The sequence below is a fragment of the Haliotis asinina genome, chromosome 14 (genome assembly GCF_037392515.1).
Source record: "Haliotis asinina isolate JCU_RB_2024 chromosome 14, JCU_Hal_asi_v2, whole genome shotgun sequence".
NCBI classification, from domain to species: domain Eukaryota; kingdom Metazoa; phylum Mollusca; class Gastropoda; order Lepetellida; family Haliotidae; genus Haliotis; species Haliotis asinina.
Genome location: NC_090293.1, coordinates 53,483,219 through 53,490,952, shown reverse-complemented (window position 1 = coordinate 53,490,952; position 7,734 = coordinate 53,483,219). Strand labels below are relative to the sequence as shown.

Sequence of the window (7,734 nt, the reverse complement as noted above, 5' to 3'; positions counted from 1 at the left end):
GGGCGTTGAATATTGCCCAATCGTAGTGTGGTGGAGCAACCTTGGTTGCTGAGGATATATCTGTGGTTATGCTGTTCTCACCAGCATTTGTTGAGAGATTATTTAAAATAATACAAATTCTTGGATAATATATAACCTGTTATATAACAGAGCTACAAACCTGCCAGAGGAGGACAGTAAAACAACTAGAATATAAAAGTACACAATCCCTTCAACTTGGGAATCAACATATTTTTCAAATCTTGGAGCAATACGTCTATATTATGCCATAGGTTTACTAGTGTAACGTGTAAATGTAATTCAGTAATCCACGGAGCTGTACCATACGCCATGTAGCACATCAAAACATCGCATTGGAAAAAGGAAAACAAACTGTTTTCATGGACCAAGAATTCTTTATTTCAGTCTCTACATGTTAGCATGTTCGGGAGTTCTTCTTCGGCGTCATTTCTCTACCTCGGGACCATTATCAGGTATTCCAGAAGGCTCTGTCAAATCCTCACCACCGCTTCGCTTCCCAAAAGGAATTCCTGTACATAAGAGGTCAGTGTGTGAACTAGTTTGGTTTTACGGTAAGGAAGATAATTTACCTGTGTCATATTCTGTATGATGAGGAACACTGCCGTCAATGATACCATCTAATTCATGAATGTTGATGGCAATAGTGAAAGACATCTTGAGCTGAGCGATTTACCGCAGACACGCTCAGACTCCTTTTGATAAGTCACGTCCACTGTTAGGACAAGAAAATCATCAACTTTCCCATCTGCAATTTTCACTGATAAGAGTGAATGAGCGAGTCAAAAGTTATAAGTGCGTCGTATTTTAGTCATGTTGTGACGAAAAGAGTTACATTGTAAACTATCTGTCTAAACAAACGTTAGAGACCAAATACAGAGTGAAATAAGTAAAATAGAGGCTGTATTTCCTATGTTTTTAAGTTACTACTGCTGCAAATATTTTTGTCTGCTGAACAGCTGAGTCAAGTGCTGTAACTATCTTCTGGTTCTAATCTTTAGAGTGTCAAAACATTAAAGACGAAGATTTGTTGAACTGATGACACAGTAACGTTTTCAAGCTGCAGGTGCAACATGGTATAATTACCATCAAATTTCACGCACTGTAGTTTTCTACATGTGCATTCTTGTAGCTAAGTCACGTGCTGTAAGTATGTTGTGGTTCCAATGTTTAGAGTGTACAAAAAATAAGGACAAAGTACAAGTCAAAAAGTATAATAAACACATGACCACATTAAGTTCACCTTTCCACAAAACCTGGTATCGTCAAAATGGGAGAGTGATTAAAAAGGACACTTTAGTGATGTCTTGTCGCTTTTCTTTCCATATTTTCATTTAGTGTTGTTGGACTGCCATACTCACTACTGCCACTCACGGCGGCGGATGCTGAAAAACAAACACACCTGTATCAACACATGTTCTGATGTGATAAACCCAAGTGTGATCATGAATAAAGGGCCTTCTCTAGATATCATATTCTCCACTTTAAACTGCGTACTTAATATCTTAAGCATGTTGTGGAGAGAATTTTCTCAAAATGGCACGCCGGTTATGCGGTTTAGTGAACTAAACAATATGATTACTCCATACTTCCGGATGGAATAGAAGACCAAGAGAAACTACCGTTCCTAGATGTGTCCTCACCCTCAACAACATGGCCTTCTCCGTCTACAGAAAACCCACCCATACCGACCAGTAGAATCAGTACCTCTCCAACCATCAACCCCAGAGCAAACGTGCATACTGAAGTAGACCATCTAAGAACTACATTCGTCAACCTCAACGGCTATCCCAAACAACTTTTAGACAGAACCATTTCATCAAGTCTGCAACAGCAAGAAGAACGCTAACGAAAACCTGAGCCATCCCCAGGTAGAATAATATTCCCTACCAAGGTCAGATTAGCCACCACATCAGTCGACTGCTGAAAAATCTGCCGAGATAGATGTGACGTGACCTTCAGGTCTAACAAAACACTGAAGACCATTCTGAAGGCCAATGGCAGATGTACACCCACCAAGACCACTTACAAGCCTAGGGGCTGCATCTACGAGCTTATGTGTAACTGTGGCAGCAACTGTGTAGGAGAGACATCTCGCCCCGTTGACATTAGGCACAGAACTTCAGTAGAGAAATCAGATGTAAAGTCCGCCCTTTCTGAACATGTTGTGAACAATCTGTCACACTCCATTGGCTGGCAAGCAACTACAATCATAGCCACGAACGTCCATGATTGGCGACGACGCAAAATTTCAGAAGCTATCAGCATTAAGAGATTAGCCATACGGATGAACAGAGACCAAGGGAGTTACCTATCCAATGCCTGGGAAATGAAAGAGACGCAAGACTTCACCAATCACCTCCTAATCCACTGTTACAGCATCATCCCACCCTTAGTATCTTATCCTAGCTTTTGTATATTGTTAGACTATCACCCCCCACTATTGTACACCAATCAAATACACTAGCTTCTATTGCTTCATCCATTGTCACAACACCATACCAGCTTTTGTATATTTTAATCCTGTTTTTATCTGCTATGTTTTAATCGTACATACATGCTTAAAATCATCACCCTGGCTTCATGTACATTACTAGAATATATATCCTGTTTAACTGTTAGTTAGCATCCACCTGACGAAGGGGCAAGGAATAGCCCACAAACGTCGTAAAAACAATATTGAAGAAGTTGATATGCATAACTATTTGTCGTAGATTAGAATACCGACTTCTAAATACCTCTCAAGAACCTCAATGTATTGTGTTGTTAGCGGAGACACGATTAGTATCTTCTATATACTGTCTCTGGGGAATGAAGGAGCAGATGACTGACCCAAAGGCCGTTCTACTCACCATCCACAATCCCAGAATGTGTATTCATTTGTACCATGGAAATAACTGAAACATATAAGCGAGAAAACAAATGTTTCAGTACTTTTCTTGGTTGTTTATTTATTGATTTACGCCATTCTCATCAATACTGGATGGTACATTTCAGTCATTGACATCAATGACATGGATACGATACACAGGAACGTGAGTCTGACCACTCGATGTGATACCACTAACAAAAACTAAGAGAACTGATTATAAGTGCGTTGGTGGGTTAAAATTTAAGGTCACCTTGTACAATACGTTAGTCATTTAATAAAGAGAAGACTTATGTTAACTATAAAAAATATCAGTCACATAACACAGTAAAAGTATTAGAAAGACATGAAATTTAGATCTAAAACCTATTTCAAATATTAAAATAATCTTTCTTGTGATTTCATATTACACTTAATACTCGTATCACCAGTAACTGCATGTAGATACCAGGGAACACAGCCACGTAAATTAACTTTGCTACCTGCATGGTCCCTCGCTGGATTTAAATTCTCCTTTCCGGTGTTAGCCAAATTAGCCAAACATTTAAAATACATATATTCCACGATTAAAATCATGGAAAATGATAAACATTTGGAATGAAGTTAGGCCTACATTCCCCCTCAGGAGGAAACTTCAACCTTCTGAAAGTTATCGTTCTTCTTAGAAATAGTTATGGTCTTCATATGCCAAGATGTAATCCTTCTAGAAGGTGAAGAATGACTAAATGCTTCTTTCAGGAATAACTGATGTTCAACACTTACTAACCATTTGATAATCAGTACGCTTTCCGTGCTACTCACAAGGAAATGACATCAATGCAACCCCAATACGTTCGCTTCAGCTTTCCTTTGATATTTGAGTCGCATGGAAAGTACCTCAAGAAGTACGTCAAGATGCATCATCGTACAAAAATAAAAGTCTAATGTCGGGAAGGATTTGATCTTGATTTAGTGGCCCAAAACCCGAATTATCATTTTCGTGGGGTTTCCCTCAGTTATGCAGGTTGTTCGCGTTCTGTGTGCAAGCATTTACCCTGTAATGCAGTGTAGACAGAAAATCAGCTCAACCAAAAGGTGGACTAAAATTTTGAGATTTAAAGGTTCATTTCTACAGGTCGAATTATGAGGATTCGCAATCTTAATTCCACTTTACTTGTTTTACTTTTTTGCATAAAGTCAACTTCATCAGTACTTTTTCACTGCAAACAGACTAGAATGAAATTAGATGTGATGTGGTTTTCAAAGGCCACAGATGTTTTCTATCACACAATAGGCTAACTTACCAAGAACCATCAGAAGGAACAGCTTCATGTTGAATCGTGTGGGTAGTCGCCAGGAAACCTGTTTTATCCATCAACACAACAGACTTATAAACATTTTCACAGCACGGAGAACATTATGATTGGTTCCAGCTGTGAATGGAATGGTTCACCTTACTGAGTTTCATCTTTCAGCATAATGAATATTTATAGAACTGTGACATTGGTTCTGTAATGTATATTCCTCTTCAAATGTTTCGATTTCCAACACTGACAGTATGTTATCAATATATATATGGTTACATCAAAGATCGATTTCTCCATTAACTTGGGGGAATCAACTGCAAACCTGCATGTGAACAGCTGCTTTGTGGTGTAAAGTTTTGTTAAGCATTCGTCTGATTTCCACCATTTACAGAACTCATGACAATGATCTTGTACACGTTATGAACTTATTTTACAATACATGTGACAAGATGAAATATTTGTAAATATTCTGTGTTTTTATTCTTTAGTTTTAACTGAATTAAATATTCACTGTAGCATGTTTTTAAACACTATATACTTCACTCTCCAGTTTCTCTACTCCCTCTCTCTCAGCTTACAATAACCCTGAGCACTGCCACACAATAGCCAGCCCAAGCGCGCCACTTAGCGTCCCTTTGTCAAAAACCTTGTCAGCTTACTAGCCGTCATGTGTTTAAAGTTTGCTGTCTATTAGCAGTTGAGTTTTAACATTTCTACTGGCCACAAAACACATTTGGATGATTTGATTTGGACATTTAGTTTGTTGGAACTGTCGGGATCATTTCCAGAGGTTAGTCTCTTTCAATACTTTTTGTGGTTGTACATATTCATGTCATGTGTACATTCTGTATATGCTTTGATAATTTGGCTGCTTTGTCATATTGTAGGTATTGAGTAGTTTGTGATAATTAGTTCTTTTGCAGTGTTAAACTTAATCTGTACGTAATATACAGCTGTTGTACGAATGTGTGAGGTGTAAATGCGTGATGCGTGAATGTGCATGCTATGTGTAAATGAACGAATGTATAATGTGTGAATGTAAGAATGAAGCAGGGTTTTACCAATAAATATATCTTAAGTGTTTCCCATTGATCAACAATTCCAAAACGTAATTGTTTGCATTGTTGTGGTGCCATTCGATTAGTCTGCACAGTGTGATTACTTGATAATCAATGTATGATACTAGTTTGTTTCTCCATGTGATATGATGTGTACGAGACGATCGAACACCAACACCACTAGGCTACCACATCGCCAGTTATCAGCAAAGAATGCCACTAACTATGAGGTATGAGGTGACATTCATTATTTATATATTACTACAGATTTATTGTTTCACAACGAATCCACCTGGGTATGATCTCCTCCTTTAACATGAAACCCTGAACAATTTCACATCAATGTAAACTTGCTGAGATATCACATACTAAATACATCAAGATTGAGACACATGGTACACCCCAGTTATCTGCTCCTGTGCACAACATGAATATTACAACAAATTCCAGATCAGATCCAACAAATGCAAATGTCATTTTTGAAAAGATGCACGCATATATCAAAAATTTATATATGTTTAATACATCTACACTAAACGTTAAAAGGTACTTTATCCTCCTGCCTTTAAGAATTATTTAAACACTATCAAAGATTTGTCAGAATGTATTAGTTTACAGGAAACCTTAGCAACACAGCTTTATACTTACACTTTGATTCCATATCGTTTGGCTATAAACTGCAGGAGAAACTTTCATCCTCACTTAAATAGATCGTAATAGGTTTATTAAGGGAGGAGGGGAAATGTTTCTTTTGTTGCATGTCATTACATGCCGAGTACAACAATACCTCGCACAGTGCATCATACCTACTTCATATCATGGGTGTCAATTATTGCACACACACCTGCACACCTGGCAACTAATTGCATAATGTGCGTCATTCTTTTAAAAAAGTAGTTAGTTAGCCAATAGTCAATCAGTGTATTGGCGGTTAATCCTTTGAAAGAAGGGTGTTGTTTTTACACAGACACAGATGCGGTAAAGTGTATTCAGTCTAGATTAGTAAATGTACATACATAAACACTACCTTTTGACAAATCCCCCATTTAAATCCGCATAAAAGTAATTAATCAATCAGTGTGTTATCGGGTAATCCTTTGATCGATCCAGACACAAGAAATGCCAAATGGGGGCCTTTGTCGGGTAGTCTAAGTGGCGTTACCCCTAATTATACCTGTTATAAATTCATTAACTGAGCATCAAATGAATGATGACAAATAACGTGTAGGTTCATACCACCTAACACAGATTACAATTGCAACCTAGCAACACCAAGTGATTTTGGCAGAATCGTCTATGAAAACAAGGATTGTAACTCGGAAACAAGGCAAAGCAGGAGACAAAACTAAGTCATAGTAGATTTTGAGAATATATAGCTTTCATTTTTCGTAACAGCTTTCGCGATTTCAGGTTTGTACAAACCTGTAAACGAAATAATTTACCCCCTGAAATGTAGATGAATTCTGCACAGACCCTCATTTCTATACCTACTATTATGTCACGGAGACGCGCCGTTCTGATTGGTTGAAATTTCGTTTGCGGCTGAGAATTGTGCACTGTCAACAAAAAGGTCGATTTAAGGTAACTAAAGATGGAAATGAGCAGTTTTAATGACGGGGTTCCATTTATAACGATGCCAGCAAGTGATGTTGCATTTGTACCCCATTTGAGTATATGTGACCTTTAACAATGGAATTAGTATGCTACAGTGTCTTGAAAAGTTGTGAAGCTGCAACCAAGTACGGAGCCAGTGTATTTCTATTTCTGTAGAGCCAAGTTAATTGCAGTCACAAGAAACATCTCTTGTTTTCCAAGTTTAACCAAAGAAATAATCCTTGCATGCATCACTTGCTTTGTTTTTACGAGTCACCTTTCTGGTTCCAAACATGTGAAACTCGTGGCTGCACATACGCTTTGGGTGCAGTGCAACTCAGTTCTTCAAGCCCTTTTTCACCCCTGCGCTGCTGTGAAATTAGTGAATCTGTTGAAGTTTTCCATCGCATTATTTTACAGGTTTCTTAGTTCAATTTTTGATAATCTGTTACTGTAAGACAAAACAAAAGGTGTTCCAAATTTACAAAGTTGTGCTTTCCTTTGCATGTGACCTTCAATGGATATACCGGTAATTGGGCGTTGAATATTGCCCAATCGTAGTGTGGTGGAGCAACCTTGGTTGCTGAGGATATATCTGTGGTTATGCTGTTCTCACCAGCATTTGTTGAGAGATTATTTAAAATAATACAGATTCTTGGATAATATATAACCTGTTATATAACAGAGCTACAAACCTGCCAGAGGAGGACAGTAAAACAACTAGAATATAAAAGTACACAATCCCTTCAACTTGGGAATCAACATATTTTTCAAATCTTGGAGCAATACGTCTATATTATGCCATAGGTTTACTAGTGTAACGTGTAAATGTAATTCAGTAATCCACGGAGCTGTACCATACGCCATGTAGAACATCAAAACATCGCATCGGAAAAAGGAAAACAAACTG

At 37.9% G+C, this 7,734-nt stretch overlaps 1 long non-coding RNA gene across 1 annotated transcript; it reads right to left on the bottom strand.

Moving 5' to 3' along the window:
- Positions 1–381: 381 nt before the first annotated feature.
- On the bottom strand, positions 382–4,219 carry LOC137262291 (uncharacterized). Its single transcript, XR_010954907.1, has 4 exons — positions 4,171–4,219; positions 2,871–2,915; positions 1,380–1,403; positions 382–530 (listed from the first exon to the last, which is right to left on the bottom strand). It is a non-coding gene; the product is annotated as an uncharacterized lncRNA (long non-coding RNA).
- Positions 4,220–7,734: the final 3,515 nt, after the last annotated feature.